This window comes from Panthera leo, chromosome B2 (genome assembly GCF_018350215.1).
Source record: "Panthera leo isolate Ple1 chromosome B2, P.leo_Ple1_pat1.1, whole genome shotgun sequence".
Classification (NCBI taxonomy): Eukaryota; Metazoa; Chordata; class Mammalia; order Carnivora; family Felidae; genus Panthera; species Panthera leo.
Window position 1 is genome coordinate 138,488,207 of NC_056683.1, and position 19,793 is coordinate 138,507,999.

Sequence of the window (19,793 nt, forward strand, 5' to 3'; positions counted from 1 at the left end):
GAGACCTCGGGCGGACCGAAGGGGAGCAAAAAAAGCAAGGGCACTGCCGAGACTGGAAAACTCCCACAACTCCAGAGAGGAAACCAAGGAGGCAGACCAAAAAAAAAAAAAAAAAAAAAAAAAATCCGGATTAGGAAGAAGAGGGCATCTGGCAGTGTCCTCGGAGGAGGAGGGGGAGGAGCAGTGACCAACGCGCTCCCAGCTCCTTCACCGAGGCGCAGTTTCCTCCTGGGACTGGCCGGCTCGGCTCGGCTCCCACTTGCCCCTTCCCCCAAGCCCGCGCGTCCCCGCCGCCCACCTGCGCCCTCACCAACACCCTCCACCGCACACGAGCCGCCCGCAGGCCCCCCCCCCCCCGAGGCTCCCCGAGTGGGGAGCGAGTTTCCTTTGGTCTCGGTTACCAGCGACCCCTCTCACCCACACACTTGCCCTCCCGGGCAAAGCTGACTTCCTACCTGCCGCTCTCTGCTCCTGCTGCGTCCCACACTCTGCGGTGGGAACACAGGTGACTGGGCTCTGGGTTTGGGGGTGAGGAGGTCCCTTCTGCTTCTCCACTCTTTCCTCTGGCTTCCCACTAAGGGGCCTGGGAGAGCTCCCCTGGCCTTAAAAGGGGCCCAAGCCCCATCTCATCCTGATCTGCCCCCCTCCAAGGCACTGGCAGCAGCAGCAGGTGTGGTCAACGGGGCCCCCAAATGCCCCAACCAACCTGTGCCTCCCAGATGTGACCCACGCTCACTTTTCTTCCTTCCCTAGTCCTTGTTCTAGGTCGGACAGCCCCTTCTGGGACACAGGAAGGGAGGCAGGAGGGGCTGCAGCCCACCACCCTCTCTAAATGGGCTCTGGCCCACCTCACTTCCACCCTGGAATCGATTGCAGTGGTGGAAATGCAACACCTTATATCCGGCTGAGATCCAGGAAGCCCAGGTTCCCTGTGGCAGCCACCTGAGCTGGGCTGGAACCACTGCCCAACCCAGCCACTTTCACCTTAGGCCTCAAGTTCCCCTTTCCCCTCCCCGCTAATAACAAGGAGGTAGCCTTGCCCTCCGCCACCCTTCTGTGCCTCCCCACCCTGCAAGGTTCTGGTTCCATCTTTCCTCTGTTCACAAACTACTTCTGGACAGTTGTGTTGTTTTTGTTCAATGTTTCCATTCTTTGACATCCATCATTGCTGCTGTGACCAGTGCCCAATGTTCAACCTCATCACCTCCTCCTATTCTGCCCACATTTCCCTCCTCCAAGATGCTCTTAGGGGAAGGGGCTTGGGGCAAAGCAGGTGGGGGTAGGGACCACCCCAATCCCAAGGAAGGTGGGGCCCTGCCCCTAGCATGCTGCAGCAGAGTGAGGAACGGCACTCCTGTGTTGACTGGGGAGGGTGTAGGGACCACCTTCTCTCCCTGTTCTGCCAGTAAGGAGGCAGCCATTATTTTTCCCAGCCTGCCCTCACCCCCAATCTGGCTTCCTATCTGCAGTTACTCGAATTCAAAATAAAACCCCCCTTGGGGCGCCTGGGTGGCTCAGTCAGTTAAAGTGTCCAACTTTAGACTGGGTCATGATCTCGTGGTTTGTGAGTTCGAGCCCTGCATCAGGCTCTGTGCTGACAACTCAGAGCCTGGAGCCTGCTTTGGATTCTGTGTCTCCCTCTCTCTCTCTCTGCCCCTCCCTGCTCATGCTCTGTATCTCTCTCCTTCAAAAATAAAGAAACATTAAAATTAATTAATTAATTAACTAATTAATTAAAAACCCTTGAAAAGAAAAGAAATTGACAGAGAAAAATAACCAAGTAATGATCTTAATAATTTAGTGGCAACCACCTAAAAAAATTAGAATATCATAAATATCTTTCAGTCTGACACCCCCTCTCAAAATCTGGATCTATTCAATAAAAAACAGAAAAGAGAAATAAGTAGGAAATATGAAATGAGATGGTATAAAATTCTAAAATGTTATTACATTTAACTAATGTAAATAAATTAAAAACAGAAAGCAAAAGAATCCTAAAACTGGATAAGAAAGCAAAATACAACAAACTGCCTGTAAGATAAAAATATGCAAAAAGTTTGCAGATAAAGGGATGGATACAGATACATGTGGAATAATAATGAAACAAAATAAACGCCAGGAGACTAATTTTAATATGGCAAAATATAATTTTTTGAGCAATAAACACCTTTATTACATGACCAAAAGTAGGAGGAAGGAAGATTTATTTGCCTTTCAGGGCTTTAATTTTCCTTAGAGAGAAGTCTAGTTCCTTGCCCTCTAGTTACATAGTCATCTGCTCGGCCACACTGGTAACATTTATTACCTTCAGCTCCAAAGGAAAATGGAGCATTAAGACTAACAAAATAATCAAGATACAGTTTATAATGACTTAAAGAGAGAGAAAGCAGCAACCAGTAGAATTCCAGGAGATAGATAGACAGATGTAGCTGGAAATTTTAAAGGATGGTCACCAAAATTTATTGATAAAGCATCCTAAGAACAAGTGAAGTTACAGATGCTGTAAGTAACATGATTAATAAATTCACATAGATAGCTGTATAATCAATAACAAATTTTCTGAAGCAGACACAGAACCTGAACAAAAATTCCCCAAAACGCCCTCAGCAGGCTTTTGCCTACCTCTTGCTCTCCAGACCTGTGTCTCATGGCAACCATGTACAGTTGCTGTACAAAGCTTGTAAACAGGTATTGGGATTCACCAGCCTCTGTTGGAGAGGCAGGCAGGGGGGAAGGAGGTCGGGAATAGAAATGGATCAACCAACCTTCAGTATCTACCACATCTTGGTTGCATCATTATTCTGCCCTAACTTGAATGATCAAGAACACCTGGGTCTAAAAAAAATTCAAGTCCTACGTTTTTACGTTAAGAATTTCAGACATTGTCGGCTGGCATCCAATGCATCTAAGGCAACTTTTATACTTGCCTCTTCCAAGTTCTTTTGTAGTTTTCCTAATTATTATTCTCTGGAGGTTTTTATGAGCTTTACTTTTATTATAATGTTCTGAAATTATGTGTGACTATGCCTAGCTAGGTCTTTTTAAAGTCATTCTAGGGGCGCCTGGATGGCTCATTCCAGGGGCGCCTTGAGTATCTGACTTTGGCTCAGGTCACAATCTCCTTGCTTGTGAGTTCAAGCTCCACATCAGGCTCACTGATGTCAGCCTGTCAGCACAGAGCCTCCCTCAGATCCTCTGTCCTCCTTTCTCTGCCCCTCCTCTGCTTGTGGTCTCCACCACACCCCCCCCCCCACCAAAATAAATATATATATATATATATATATATTTAAAAGTCATTCTATGCAGCACCTTGTGAGCCTTTTTAATCTGGAAACTTGAATAATCTCTTTCCAATTCTAGAAGTTTTCTTCTATTATTTATTTGGCAATATTTTCTCTTATTGAGACTCCAATTAGTTTGCAGATGTTGGTTTTCCTTGATTGTCTTTCTCGCCTATTTTCTGTTTTATAATTTTGGACTGACTTTTTTCTTCTCTATGTATGGTTTTTCTATTCAAAGTGTGTGCATAGCCCAGCAGTGCTGGCCTCACCTGGGAGCTCATCAGAAAAGTAGAAATTCAGGGGTGCCCGAGTGGCTCAGTCTGTTAAGCCTCAGTTCTTGATTTCAGCTCAGGTCAGGATCTCACAGATCATGAATTTGAGCCCACATTGGGCTCTGCCCTGACAATGTAGAGCCTGCTTGGGATTCTCTCTCTCCCTCTCTCTCAAAATAAATAAGTAAACTTAAAAGTAAAATGTAGAACTTCAGGCCTCACCTCAGAACTACTGAGTTAGAGGGGAACCTGGGTGGCTCAGTCGGTTAACCTTCTGACTTCAGCTCAGGTCATGATCTTATGGTTCGTGAGTTCGGCCTCTGTGTCGGGTTCTGTGCTGACAGCTCAGAGCCTGGAGTCTGCTTCAGATTCTGTGTCTCCCTCTCTCTCTGCCCCTCCCCTGCTCTCTCTCTCTGTCTCTCTCAAAATAAATAAACTTAAATAAATGTAGAACTTCAGGTCTCACCTCAAAACTACTGAATTAGTCTTTGCATTTTAATGAAATCCCCAGGTGATTCTTACGTACATTTAAGTTTGAGGGGTATTGTGGGTTTTTCTCCCACTGTCATCCTCCATCTCTATTGAAATATTCTCATTGTGACATTCATATTTTTTTTGTTGCTGATAGCCCTTTCTTATACCATTTCTTTTTCAAAGTATTTTATTCTGTTTCATATATATATAATATTTTCTTGAAACTAATTAGTCTTATTTCAAGCTCTCTCCTGTTTCATGAGTTATCTGTTTCCTCTGGGATTTGGCTGGTGGGGGGCTGGTGTATCTTGGTCTAGCTCTTTCCTTTTGCTTTTCTTTTTCTTATATATCTGTTGATCCTTGGTAGTTTCTTTATATTTAAGGATAAAAGATGTGGTGGGCTATTTCATGCACTTGCTATAGGTTTCTCCTTCTGCTGCATGAGAATAATAAGCGTGTTTCCCTAAATGGGAAGCCATTGTATGTGAGAGAGACATGTTGAGCACACTTTATTTCATCATCAGCCGCCAAGGAGCCAAACTCAGGACTCCCCTTGGAAAACTTACGTCTTCAAATACCTTCCTTAGGAATCGGATTTTTCTTTTTTGTGATGCAGCCTCTCTGGTGGGTGAGGTAGGGAAGTAAGGAGTCGATTGGAACAATTCTTCTGTATTTTCAGTCCCACTTTGCACTGTAGTCTTTTTCCAGTAGGTTCTGTGGTCTCCCAACTACACTGCTACCCGCCCCCCGCCCCCCCCCACCCCCAGGCTATAGTTGAGCCGCATCTTGAGCACAGCCACCCAAGAATGTATCAGCATTGCATGATGCTTTTGTAGACAAGATGATGTGATGTGGGTGGATTTGTATTCAATGGAATAATCTGAAAAGATTGAAAGAGTGCTGTTTGTTTCAAGCTGGGAGAGGGCTTTACCGGTGAAGAGCCGAGACCTTAGTAACCAGACTGTTTTTATAGCAATTGGTATAATGACATTGAGAGTATGCTGATGAAATCTTCAAATGAGGTAAAAGTAGAAGGCTATAAGAGATTTGATAGAAACAGAATTTTTTAAAAGGTGGTGGTAGGTTGCAATGATGGATTTAATCTAAAAGAACAAAGTTTAATATAGGCAAGTATAACATCCGGGACTTTGTCCAAGAAACTAACCACACAGGAGTATAGCTTACAAGCAGCAAATGTGATGTGATATAGATGCTAAAAATAGCAAATGGAATTTTAAGTCATACAGATAGAAGTAGCATAGGGCCATTAATAGGTTTGGTTCTCTCTGCATCAGGCAGTCCTTATTCGTGGTATTGTATTCAGTTTGGGGAGCCATTATTTGGGAGCAAACTTATCCTTTTTTAAAAAATGTTTATTTATTTATTTTGAGGGGAGAGGAGCAGAGAGACAGAAAGAGAGAGACAGAGAGAGAGAGAGAAAATCCCAAGCAGGCTCCATACACAGTGCAGAGCCCAAGGGTGGTCTTGATCCCAAAACCTTTGAAGCAGATCTGAAGACAGTGTTTTGGCTGATGAAATGATCACAGGAAGAATAACTAAAAGAAGTGGAGAGGGGCACCTGGGTGACTCAGTTGATTAAGTGACCACCTCTTGATTTTGGCTCAGGTCATGATCTCCTGGCCCATGGGATCAAGCCCCACATCAGGCTCTGCGCTGACAGCATGGAGCCTGCTTGGGATTCTCTCTCTCTCCTTCTCTCTCTCTCTCTCTTTCCTTCTCTCTCTGTCCCTCCTCTGCTCATGCTCTATCTCTCTCAAAATAAATAAACTTAAAAAAAAAAAAAGTGGAGGGGTGCCTGGATGGCTCAGTTGGTTAAGTGTCCAACTTCAGCTCAGGACATGATCTCACAGTTCGTGAGTTCAAGCCCTGCGTCGGGCTCTGTGCTGACAGCTCAGAGCCTGGAGTCTGCTGTGGATTCTGTGTCTCCCTCTCTCTGCCCCTCCCCCATTTGTGCTGTGTCTCTCTCCCTCTCTCTCTCAAAAATAAATAAACATTAAAAAAAAAGAAAATCATCAAAAAAAATTCACATAGGCATTAAGCATTGGCATATGCTCATATTCTTTTCAACTTCGAGATTTTATGAAATATGAGTGAGGAGGAAGGAAATACAGGTTTGATGCTTTATTAAGTTATAAATGAAAAAAGTCAACTCAGCTATTTCCAGAGAACTGATCAGTGCTCTATAAATTGTGGCTTTGATTTCAGCAAGGCCTACAATATGTCTTGTAGCCTCCCATTTGACTTCTCACAGCCTCGGCAATGGAAAAAAGAGAATAGAAAATGGTGATTAATCAGATTTGTTATTCTGGGATAACCAAAATTGAAGAGGCTTGGGCTTCTGATAGAACAATTATCTTAACTGTTAGCTAAACTTTCCCCATTTTCTGTGAATTTCAATGATTCCTTCCATTCCTGTTATGATTGATGTTGAAGTTTAATAAGAGAGTCTTTAACCACGGCTGCATTCTTGGCTACATGATAATTTCTGGAGACCTAAAACTGTTCAGGTTTGTAAGAATACTAGTAATTAGTTCCTTTTAATCAGTTAAAAGAATTAAGTGGTTTCTTTGCTGATTTACAGTTTGAAGGCTAATCTCTGAAAAGCTAGTTTTACACTAAATTTTACCAAATAATTCTGGTATTCTGATTTAAGAGACCCAGGGACACGTTTAACGAGAAATGGTAAATGTTTCTCTTTTTTGCTAAGTGTTAATTTTTTTGGTTAATGCTCTACCTTAATTTCTTTTGATATGCTCAAGACATAGACAAGCATTCCATACTTAACAGAGTTAAGTGACTCATGCATGTTTTACAGAAGCGAGGGGTGCAGCCAGCCCCCCTCCTGTGCACATTTCTCTCCATTTCCAGCTAAAAGTTCACAGTTACCATCATCATCCCCAAAATGTGTCCTCCTCAATTGGCTCGTCTTTCTCTTTCTTTCCTTCTGTTTCTCTGTGGTTCCTGCTTGGTTAAATCGCAGCCCAAGGAAGTGCTGTGTGCCTCTCCCCGCACGGCTCAGTATGGCTAGAGCAAGATGCACAAACATGTTGCTGGTTCTCACTTTGAATTCCCAGGCACTGTTCTTGAATAGGCCCTTAATGCTCTCTGCCCGTAATGCCATCATCCCGTTCTCCTCTTACACTGCCTTCCAAATCCTCGCTCTACGCAGCTTCCTATTTTCACTAAGAAAACAGGAGCCTGTCTATACCAGCCAGCCACCCATCTACCCATCAAAATGCATCTCAGCTGGCAGCTCTGTGTGTTCATGTTCTCCTGTTACTGTGGATGAGCTATTTGTGCCCCTCGCAAAGGTCAACGCTTGGGGGCCTTTGAACTTGCCACTCCCTCTGTCTGGAGCATGACTCCCTCCTTCACCTTGTCGGGGTCTACACTAAAATACCAGTGAGTGTCTCCTGTTCAAAATAGTAACCTCCACCCCCACCTTCCAGCCTCTTTCCCTGCTTTCTTTAGCAGTTATCATCAAATGACATATCATACATTTAGTTTGTTTATTTTGATTATTATTTATCTCTCCATAGATGACTCAACATCAAAAAGATGTCCATAATTTATCTATAAATTAGGAGGATCCCAATAAAAATATCTAGGGATATGTACAAGAGTAGGCAAGTGGATTCTAAAGTTTCATATGGCAAAAGAAATAATAGACAGGAAATCTCTGAAATAAAAGAGCAATAAGGTAGAACCAATCGTACCCTAGAATAAAATATATTATAAAAGCCTAAAGTATTAAAACAGTATTAGACAGGCATATTAATTAACAAAACAGAGACAATATGTGGGAACTTAATGTACAAGACAGGTTGTTTCTCATATCATTGGGGAAAATATAAACATTTCAGTGAATGAATTTGGGACAAGTTTCCCACCTGGGAAAAAATAAAGTCAAATTCAAAGCAATATGTAAATTTAATGAGAGTCCCTAGAAGTAATTTTTTTAGTACCACTATGTAGTACGTTTCTAAATTCCAAAAAGGATATTTAGATGAGTTAGAATTGTCCAGAAATTTGAAAAAGTAAGACTATTAATTAGGGGAACTGACACTATCAGATATTGAAACAGTATAAACCTATGGTAACTAGAAACTATGGACTAGACACATGAACAGACAAGTTTATCCACATTCATGTTCATCCCTTCCTATTCCTGTTTGTTGAAGATAAAATACAACATTCGACTGAGTAAAGTATTATCTTTAAACTATCTTTTGTGTTATAGTTTAATCGTCCGTTACTTTATTAATGGAATTTGAGTTTCCATTAATATAAATAATGTATCCATAAGCAAATTTTAAAATAATGCTTTATCAAGTTGAAGATTGTATTCTATCCTCAACAAATGTGTGTATGTATATTTCGACACACAATACCTACATTCATATAATAAAGTTTAAACAAAGTAGGTGTGTATACACACATCACACACTAGATACACAGGTGTCAACATGGATGAATCTCATAAGCGTTATATTGAGAACTTGAAAAGTGTATTATTCCACTTATATGAAGTTCAAAACATTGCAAAACCAAAAACAAATTGTATAGCAATATATACATATTTAATAAATCTACAGAAAAAGCAAGAGGATAATAAATGCACATCTAATGTGGTGGTTACTTGGTGAACGAGGGGGAAGTGTTTGGGATGAAGGGTGATGGGATTTGGGATGGGGATAGACAGGAAGTGGGGGGTAGAATACATTAACAGCACGTCTGAGACTCATTCTCCTTAGAAAGACCTGCTTGCAAGTTTAGACCTTGGCTTGTGTCTGGGAGCTTGGATTTCATCTTGGGAGAGTTCCCACCATTGGCCGATAAGCATGTTTCGCTGTGCCTAACGACAAACAATGTAATTTATACCAAACACCTGCTATTTTTTCACAAGTCTTGGAGCCTATATGTCCAGCTCCCAGTAAAAACCCTGGGCACTGAGCATCTAATATGCTTCCCTGATAGGCAACATTTCATGATAGGCAACAACACATGTCACAACTCACTGCTGGGAGAATGAAACACATCTCATGTGACTCCCCTGGGACAGGACTCTTGGAAGCTTGCACCTGATTTCCTTGTGCCTTTTCCTTTTGGCGATATTGCTTTGTATCCTTTCACTGTAATGAATCATACCGCAAGCATTACTGGACTCTGAGTCTGTGAGTACTCCTAGCTAGTACCAAAATGAATCGCTTGGTCTTAGGAATCTCTTTCAGAGTGGGTTATATAGGTGTTCACTTTTAAATTTTTATGGGGGCCCCTGGGTGGCTCAGTCGGTTAAGCATCCGACTTCGGCTCAGGTCATGATCTCACGGTCTGTGAGTTCGAGCCCCGCGTCGGGCTCTGTGCTGACAGCTCGGAGCCTGGAGCCTGTTTCAGATTCTGTGTCTCCCTCTCTCTCTGACCCTCCCCCGTTCATGCTCTGTCTCTCTCTGTCTCAAAAATTAAAAAAAAATAAAAACGTTAATTTTTTTTTTAATTTTTATGTCTTTCATATATTATAAATATTGTATGTAACCAGTGAATCGAAAGGAAAATAAAGGAAAAATGAATAGTTGCCCAAATAAAGATGAGATGCAACCGTGTAGACAGCATCCCAGTAAAATGAAATAGAATGGCAATGTCTAGCATCAAACCATAGATTACTGTATTCCAGGAACTGAAACTGTGAAAAGGGAATCAGGAAACAATGAAACTGGAAAATTAACCAGAAATAGCCATGGCTGTGAGCCCCGTAACTTCCCCACCAACCCATCTGCCCTCCATGTACTGTTCCTCCTCTTCTTAATCTTCCTCTAGAGTGTGCTGCAAGGATTGAAGCATATTCTTATTTTTCTGTACAGATTGCCTTTTTCTCTATTACTATGTATTGAAAAGACTATGGGGGCATCTGGGTGGCTCAGTCGGTTAAGCGTCCAGCTTCGGCTCAGGTCATGATCTTGGGCTTTGTGAGTCTGAGCCCCGTGTCAGGCTCTGTGCTGACAGCGTGGAGCCTGGTGCCTGCTTTGGAGTCTGTCTCCCTCTCTCTCTTCCCCTCCCCTGCTCTGTGTCTCCATCTCTGAAAAATAAATAAACGTTAAAAATTTTTTAAAAAAAGAAAGGTCTATGAATTACTTTGGCACTTTGTTGAAAATTAATAACCTATATCTGTGTGGAAATATGGATGGATGGAGGGAGGGATTGATGGATTTTATATTCTCCTTTTTTGATATGTGAGTTTATCTATACTCCATTCCTACATTGTCCTGAGGCTGTAGCCTTATAATACTTTTTTAGATTAGGCAGCATAAACCCTCCCAGTTTTGTTTAAAATTGTTTTAGGCACTCTACATCCTTTGCATTTTCATAGAAAATGTGGAATCAGCCTGTAGATTCCTAGGGGAATCTACTTTTCTTTTATTTATTTATTTATTTTTTAATTTTTTTTAACGTTTATTTATTTTTGAGACAGAGAGAGACAGAGCATGAACAGGGGAGGGGCAGAGAGAGAGAGGGAGACACAGAATCAGAAGCAGGCTCCAAGCTCTGAGCCATCAGCCCAGAGCCCGACGCGGGGCTCAAACTCACGGACCGTGAGATCGTGACCTGAGCCGAAGTCGGACGCTTAACCGACTGAGCCACCCAGGTGCCCCTCTACTTTTCTTTTAAATTGCCTTGAACCTTTAACTCACTTTGAGAACAACTGCCATCTTAACCACATTGAGTCTTCATTCCACGGATGTGCTCATCATTCTTATTTGATTTTAATTCAATACTGCTTTATTTGCTTCACATTGTTTCTGCTTTGGTCACTAGGAACTCTTTCAGTTGGTTCTTGTGTTGTTTTGACATACACATCAGTGTGTGTGCATGCGTGTGTGCATACGTACATACATGTAGCGCTTTCCAGGGAATCATAAGGTTCTCCACTCTGGCTGATGAGAATTCAAATGCCTCCTAGTTCTGGGTCTTGTTTAGCTCTCAGCTCCCAAGTGCTTTTCGTTGCCTGGCTTTGTGTTGTTGTTGCCTGTGCATGTGCTGTTCTGAATTTAGCCAAAACTTAAGATGACCTCTCTGCCAATTTCTGGAGTCCTTTCTCCACATAGCTTACTTCTTTCTCTAAAGGACTCTGTTCTGTGAATTGTGCCATCTTTCCAGAATCTGATCTCTGTCTCTTCAACTCAGCAAGATTTCCATGCTTTGTTGGCGTTTCCCCTCCCTGAACTGTGGTCATGAAAGAGCCGCCAGGCAGAAAGTAGAGGTCTCATTGGGAGAATATTTTGATATGCTTCTGGGTCTATTGTCCGATGTCTGAAAGCAGTTGTTGTGTACAATTTGCACATTTTTTGGTTGTCGATGTGAAAGGTAAAGGGTGCTACCAGTATTCCACTGTAACAGGAAGAACAACACCCTCTACTGTTTTGGTTGCTATTTAACATGGTATCTATTTTTATAATTGATTACATTTTCTAATATAAATTCCATATGAGGGAATACAGACATGTAAATGTCTTGAACTGTTATTAATTCCATAATTTAGATCTGGAGGTTTTTTAAGCTTTCTATATAGATAATTATGTCAATATAATATTTTTTGCATTTTTCTTTTCAATTCTTAGAATTTTTTTTCTTTCTTTTGCTACTTTGCTTTGAGCTTCCAAGATAATATAGACTCGAAGTGGTAATAATGGGCATCTTTTTTTATTCCTTATTTAAAAAAATTTTTTTAACATTTCTTCATTTTTTGAGAGAGAGAGAGAGAGTGCAAGCAGGGGAGGGGCAGAAAGAGGGGGAGACACAGAATCCGAAGCAGGCTCCAGGCTCTGAGCTGTCAGCACAGAGTCCGATGTGGGACTTGAACTCATGAAATGTGAGATCATGACCTGAGCCGAAGTCAGACGCTCAACCTACTGAGCCACCCAGGCGCCCCTATTCTTGATTTTAAAAGCAACATTTGATATTTGCTGTGGCTGTTTATTATTTCTTTTTTTAAATTTTTTTATGTTTTATTTCTTTTTGAGAGAGAGAGAAAGACAGAGTGTGAGTGGAGGAGAGACATAGAAAGAGGGAGACACAGAATCTGAAGCAGGCTTCAGGCTCTGAGCTGTCAGCACAGAGCCTGATGGGGGGCTGGAATCCACGGACGTGAGATCATGACCAGAGCCCAAGTCAGAGGCTTAACTGACTGAGCCACTCAGGCGCCCCTCTTTTTTTTATTTCTTATTTATATATTGCGATATAATTGACATATAACATTATATTAGTTCCAGGTATACAACATAATGATTCTGTATTCATATACTGTATACTTGTGAAATGATCACCCAATAAGTCTATTTAGCATCTATTTTTCAAAGCCTGATTGAAATACAAGTTAAGAAAGTTGTCTTTATAATTAGTTTGTGGATTGTTTTTATGGTAAACTGAAAAAAGTGCCCCCTCCCAAAGTTATGTTTTCTTCCTAATCCCTGGAACCTGACATATTACCTTATACAATCCAAGAGTGAAAACTCATTTGTATGGAAAAAGATGTTATTTTTTTTAAATTTTTTAATGTTTATTTTTGAGAGAGAGAGACACAGAGACAGAGTGTGAGCAGGGGAGGGACAGAGAGAGGGAGACACAGAATCCGAAGCAGGCTCCAGGCTCTGAGCTGTCAGCACAGAGCCTGATGGGGGGCTTGAGGCCACGAACTGGGAGATCATGACCTGAGCCGAAGTCAGACTCTTAACCGCCAGACCCCCCTGGCAAAAGATAGTATTAAATGAAGAACCTTGAGAGGAGTCTACTCTATGCAGGGTGGGGTCTAAATATAATTACATGGTTCCTTATATGAGGAAGGCAGAGGGAGGTTTTACACAGACAGACATAGAGGGGACGGCCAGGTGAAGACAGAGACTGGAGAGATGTAGCTGCGAGTCAAGGAACACAGCAGAAGCTGGGAAAGGCCAGGAACAGATTCTCCCTTAGTGCCTCTGAGATGATCTTGGCCCTGTCAAAACCTTGATTTTTTTACTTCTAGATTTCAGAACTGTAAGAGAATAAGTTTCTGTTGGTTTAAGCCACCAAATTTGTGGTAAATTGTTACAGCAGCCACTGGAAATTAATAGTGCTTTTATTTTTAAAAATTATACTAAATCGCATCAGATGTGTTTTTTGTATTTACTGAAATAATATACTTTTTCTCCTTTAATCACTTAATATGTGGATTATGTTAATAAATTTTTTAAATTAATTTATTTATTTTGGGGGGGGGGATAAGCAAGGGAGGGGTAGAGAGAGAGGGAGAGAGAGGATCTGAAGCGGGCTCTGCACTCAGAGCAGAGAGCCAGAGGTGGGGCTTCAACTCACAGAACATGAAATCGTGACCTGAGCCAAAGTCGGACGCTCAACCCACTGAGCATCCAGGCATCCCTATATTAATGAATTATTTAATGTTAAAGTAAGTCTACATTCCTGAGACGAACCCAGCTTGTTCATGATGTATATAGGTTTTGTTTGCCCTTCCTGCAGACTCTCATTAATGATATACTGTTTCCTTGTGACTTTAATTATTTTTGACTGTGTGATCCTTATTTTGGGAGGCCAAGTAATGTCCCCTCTCCAAGATGTCCACATCCTAATCTACATGGATATATTACCTTTCGTGGCAGAAGGGACTTTGCAGCTAGAGTTAAATGGAGGGTCTTGATCGAGGGAGATTATCTTGTAGTAAGCAGGACCCAGCATGTTCAGTGGGGTCCTCAGCAGTGAAGGAAGGAGGGAGGAGATGGAAGGGAAGGTGTGTAAGGCAAGCGATGACAGAGACTTGATGGGAAAGACTGGAATTGCCCTTGCTGGCTTTGGAGATGGAAGAAGGAGCCAGCAGCCAATGAATGGGGGCAGCATCTAGGGGCCGGGGGTGGACAAGGAGCTGGATGCTGCCCATAGAGTCTCCAGCCAGAGGAAATGCAGCCCTGCTGACACCTCATTTTAGCCCAGTGAGACCCGCTATTGACTCCTGACACTCAGAACGATAAGATAGTAAGTTTGTGTGGTTTTCAGCCACTAAGTTTGTGGTAATCTGTCCCAGGAGCTACAGAAAACGAACACTTTCATTAATCTTGGGAATATACTTGTAGGGCTTCCTTAAAGCCTTAGATGAAGGAGCAATCTTCCAGAGAGAACTCGTATTTACCTCTAGTTGTCTAGGGGCACTGTTGGCCCAGAAACACTGTGAACTACACTGAGGGCTTCAGGGAATGTACTCTTGAAGCACAACTCCAAATAAAGGCCGGTGCTTTTTAGTATTTCCCTCTCTTCTTGCTCCATTAGACAAGGAAAGTTTTCTCATAGTCCCCTGGATGAGGAAGAGAAGTGAGTTGACTTCTATTTCCCCCGAATCCTGGATTAAAACCCTTTGGGGTCCAGCTTAATGTGAAGAGAGCCTCCAGTTAGATTTCCCAACCCGAGTGGCCCTAGGCTTTGACTTCTGTCCCTTTTACCTCAGGAGGCTATCAAAACCCCAAGTTTAAGTTTGTCTGGAATGAATGGAAAATGCCCTCAAGACAAAAACAATTTCACCGTCCTCTCTGGTTCTCACTTTATTTAGGTTTTGCCTTGTTTTCAGTACTTTCAAAGCTTCTTGTATTTTTTAGTTGTAGATAGCGTTTGTAATTTACAGTAACGGGACTGGTCTGAATCACCTAATCCATCATATTCCAGGAAACCTATGAAAAAGTTTGCATTCCAAATCTGTCGACACCATCATCTAAACTTCATGTTGGTCTGATTCCACTCTTACGTTTCTGTTCCTGTTACTCCTGATGCTTTGTTTTTCTGTTTTGTTTATTTGTTCAATTATAATTTTATTTTCAACAGATCTTCACTTGCCAGATTTCTTTGTAGGGTAGGTTGAAGTTGCTTTCCTCCAGAAAGAATTTGCAGTTATTTTCTCAGTTGCCTGGAGGAATGTCAACCTAGTACCAACTTGAAATAATTTGCTTGAAGTTTTATACATCACCCAGGTATTATGAATGGAACCAAAAACATGCACGAAGGCTGTAAATTCTCAGGGAAAATTTTCCCTGTCTTTCCTCTGCTCCAGTGTTGATCCAGGCAAATTTTTCTGCTGCCCCTGCCTGTCCCTCCCCACCCTCATCTTTGGGTAAGTTTGTGTTTGTGTTTTTCCCCTCCCTTTACATCTTCAACCACTTCACTGATGATGTTGCCCTTGACATTTAAGCATTATTCAAGGTTCTCTTATAAGACTCCATAATGTGGTCATCTCAAGTCCTGTGTACATATCTTGAATAGAGATCAAAATCAAACCTTAGTAACATCAGGGACTGGCATTTAAATACTATCTTATTTCTTGGCATCTGAGAACAGCTTATTTTATGCCAATTACTTTATATCATTTCAGCGATGCACTTGAAAAGAAAATTTAAGCATTTTAACCATCATTACTAGTTGTTATGCAACAAAAGTGTATAGGGAATCTGATCTGCCATTCTGCTAAAATTCATCATTTTATTTTGACAATGAAATTCATCATATTTATTTTTTTATTTTTAAAATTTTTAATGTTTTATTTATTTTTGAGGTAGAGAGAGACAGAGCATGAGCAGGGGAGGGGCAGAGAGAGAGGGAGACACAGAATCTGAAGCAGGCTCCAGGCTCCAGCCCAGAGCCTGACGTGGGGCTCAAACCAACGAACCGTGAGATCATGACCTGAGCCAAAGTTGGACGCTTAATCAACTGAGCCACCCAGGCACCCCTGAAATTCATCATTTTAAATTGTCAACTGTCTGAAGGAAATTAAGGGGCTAAAGGACTAAGGAGCTAAGCCTGGAGATCCTAAACTATGCACCAATGTGTTCTGCCTCTATGAAGCCCTCCCTGATTAGATTCTATATCTATCTATCTATCTATCTATCTATCTATCTATCTATCTACCTATCTATTTAAAGTAGCCTTCATGCCCAATGCGGAGCCCAACATGGGGCTTGAACTCACAGCCCTGAGATCAAGACCTGAGCTGAGATCAAGAGTGGGAAACTTAACCCATTGAGCCATCCAAACACCCCAAATTCCATTTAAATTCAAAATGGATTAAAGACTTGAAGGCAAGACCTGAAACCATCAAACTCCTAGAAGAAAACAGACATTGGTCTTAGCAATATATTCTTTGCACCAGTATCTTCAAGCAAGGGCAACAAAAGCTAAAATAAACAAGTAGGATTACCTCAAACTAAAAAGTTTTTGCATGGTGAAGGAAATCAACAAAACAAAAAGGCAGCCTATTGAATGGGAGAAGATACTTGCAAATCATTCATCTGATTAAAGGTGAATATCGAAAATATGTAAAGAACTTACACAACTAAATGTCAAAAAAGCAAATAATATGATTAAAAAATGGGCAGAGGACTAAATAGACATTTTCCCAAAGAAGACTCAGAAGATGCTCAGTGTCACTAGTCATGAAGGAAATACAAATCAAACCTCAGTGAGATACCACCTCACACTGGTAAGATCGACTACTACCAAAAAGACAAAACATAAAAAGCGTTGGTGGGGATGTGGAGAAAAGGGAACCCTGGTGCGTTGTTGGTGGGAATGTTAATTGGTGTAGGCACTATGGAAAATAGTATGGAGATTCCTCAGAAAACTAAGAAGGAACTACCGTATGATGCAGGAATTCTACTTCTGTGTACATGTTCTAAGGACATAAAATCACTGTCTAGAAGAAATAGCTACACTTCTGTGTTCATTGCAGCATTATTCAGAGTGGCCAAGATATGGAAACAAACTGAGTGTCTGTTGACAGAAAATGGATAAGGAAGATGTGGTATATACATATATATGTATATACGTATATGAAATTTTATTCAGCCATGAGAAAGAAGGAAATCTTGCCCTTTGTGACCACATGGATGAACCTAGAGGACATTATGCTAAATGAAATAAGCCAGGCATACAAAGACAAATATGGCATCATCTCCCTTACAGGTGGAATCTAAAAGAAAGTTGAGCTCATAGCAGGAATGCTTGGCTGACTCAGTTGGAGGAACGTGCAACTCTTGATCTTGGGGGCGTGAGTTTGAGCCTCATGTAGGGTGTAGCAATTACTTAAATTAATAAAACTTTAAAAATAATAGAATAAAGTTGAATTCATAGTAACGGAGAGAATGGTGGTTTCCAGAGATTGGGGAGCAAGGGGGTAAGTATTGACCAAAGGGTACAAACTTTCAATTATAAGATGAATAAGTTCTAGAAGCCTTATGTACAGCATGATGACTACAGTTAATAATAATATAAAGTATATTTGAAATTTGCTAAGAGGGGGTCCTGGCGGGCTCAGTCAGAAGAGCATGTGACTCTTGGTCTGGCTCATGAGTTTGAGTTCCATGTTGGATGTAGGGTTTACTTAAATAGATAGATGGATAGATAGATAGATAATTAAATAAATAAACAGAAAAAAAAAAGAAATTTGGTAAGAGTAAATCTCAAGTGTTCTTAACACACACACACACACACACACACACACACAAGTGGTAACTATGTAAGGTAATGGATATGTTAATTAGTTTTATTGTGCTAATCACTTCACAATGTATAATATCTAAATATCATATTGTATACCTTAAATACATACAATTTTTATTGTTCAGTCATACCTCAAAAAAGTTGGCAGGGGGAGGGGCACCTGGCTGGCTCTGCATGCGACTCTTAATCTTGGGGTTGTGAGTTCAAGCCTCATATTGGGCATGGAGCCCATTTTATTATTTTTTATGTTTGTTTTTTTAAGTTTGTTTTCATTTATTTTGAGAGAGAGAGATAGAGAGTAAGCAGGAGAGAGGCAGAGAGAGAGGGAGAGAGAGAGCAAGCAGGAGAGAGGCAGAGAGAGAGGGAGAGGGGAGGGACAGGCTCCACACTATCAACACAGAGCCTAATGTGGGGCTTGAACTCACAAACCAGGAGATCATGACCTGAGCTGAAGTCAAGAATCAGACACTTAACCTACTGAGCCACCCAGGCACCCCTAGCATGGAGCTTATTTTAAAATAGATAGATAGGTAGATAAGTAAATAAATGAATGCAAGCTGGCAGGGGAAGTACCCTATCTCCAAATTCGGTTCCATTCTGAAGTACTTGTGCATTTGGACTTCAACATATGTCTTTTGGGAGACACAATTCAGCCCATAGCATCATTCAAAACTGATTAAAAAAAAAAACACCTTGAGAACCTTCACATTTGTATTAAAATCTATAAAATTAATATAGAACGGATAGAGTTAGGTCTTCAGAAGACCGTGATTCTGCTAGTCTTACTATAGGCATTAAATTTAGCCAAAAGGGGTGCCTGAGTGACTTAGTTGGTTAAGCTTCTGACTCTCAGTTTTGGCTCAGGTCATGATCTCATGGTTTCATGAGTTCAAGACCTACATTGGGCTCTGTGCTGACAGTGTGGAGCCTGCTTGGGATTCTTTCTCTCTCCCTCTTTCTCTGCCCCTCCCCTGCTCACGCTGTGTCTGTCTCTTTCAAAATAAATAAACTTAAAAAAAAATTTAGCCAAGAGATGTCAGCCTAAAAACAAAAGAGATACTAGAGATGTTTGCAGTGTTTATTCAGTACAGTCTAGGAAAAAGGAACACTAAAGCTTGGGTATATGTTGTGGAGAAGGATATAGAAGTTCTAGTCACTAAAGTTCCTTTTTGGCATTTACTGATTCAAAGTAACCTTCAGATTATTTGTTTCCCAGGCATCTTGATAGGAAAAACTTTGTCTTGAATAGTAGGGGAATTCTAGTCACTTAAAAGTGATATAGTAGGGACACCTGCGTGGCTCAGTTGGTTAAGCATCTGACTCTTGATTTCAGCTCAGGTCATGATCTCATGGTCATGAGATCGAGCCCTGCATTAGGCTCTACATTGAGATTGGAGCCTGCTTAAGACTCTCTCTCTCTCTCTCTCTCTCTCTCTCTCTCCCCCTCTCTCCTTCTTGTGCATTCTCCCCCTCTGTGCAAAAAAAAAAAAAAAAAAAAAAAAAAAGACATAAAAAATGGTAAATTAACTCATTTGCATTCTAGCAGTGTATATCAGACTCCAGTGTGTTTGATTATCTTTAATTTGTCTATGAGGCACTGATCTACTCTGCATATATTAAGTTAACTTACTAATTTATCAACATATGAGAAACACAGTGATCGCAATTTATTGAAACCCCATGAGGCCTCATTTCAAGGGCCACCTTGACGCCACCCATCATTGTACCTTCTTAAAACAGGTGTTTGGGCGCCTGGGTGGCTCAGTCGGTTAAGCGTCCGACTTCAGCTCAGGTCGTGATCTCGAGGTCCGTGAGTTCGAGCCCCACGTCGGGCTCTGTGCTGACAGCTCAGAGCCTGGAGCCTGCTTTGGATTCTGTGTCTCCCTCTCTCTCTGCCCCTCTGCTGTTCATGCTCTGTCTCTCTCTGTCTCAAAAATAAATTAAAAAAAAAAAACATTTAAAAAAATAAATAAATAAAAAGAAACACTTAAAAAAAAAAACAGGTGTTTGTAGCAGAATGTTCGACCATGTCTAGGGACATAAGTCAATGCCTTTTGGGCAATATAACCTCTTTTATCACAACCTGAGCCTTCTCTATAACAGCAAAATAATTTGGTCCCTTCCTCAATGACGTGAAATGAACATAAATTTGTGTAGTCATCACAGGCTCTTTCATTTCACAGCAGTGGCATAAAACTCTAAGGTGGGCAAAATACCCCCTTCT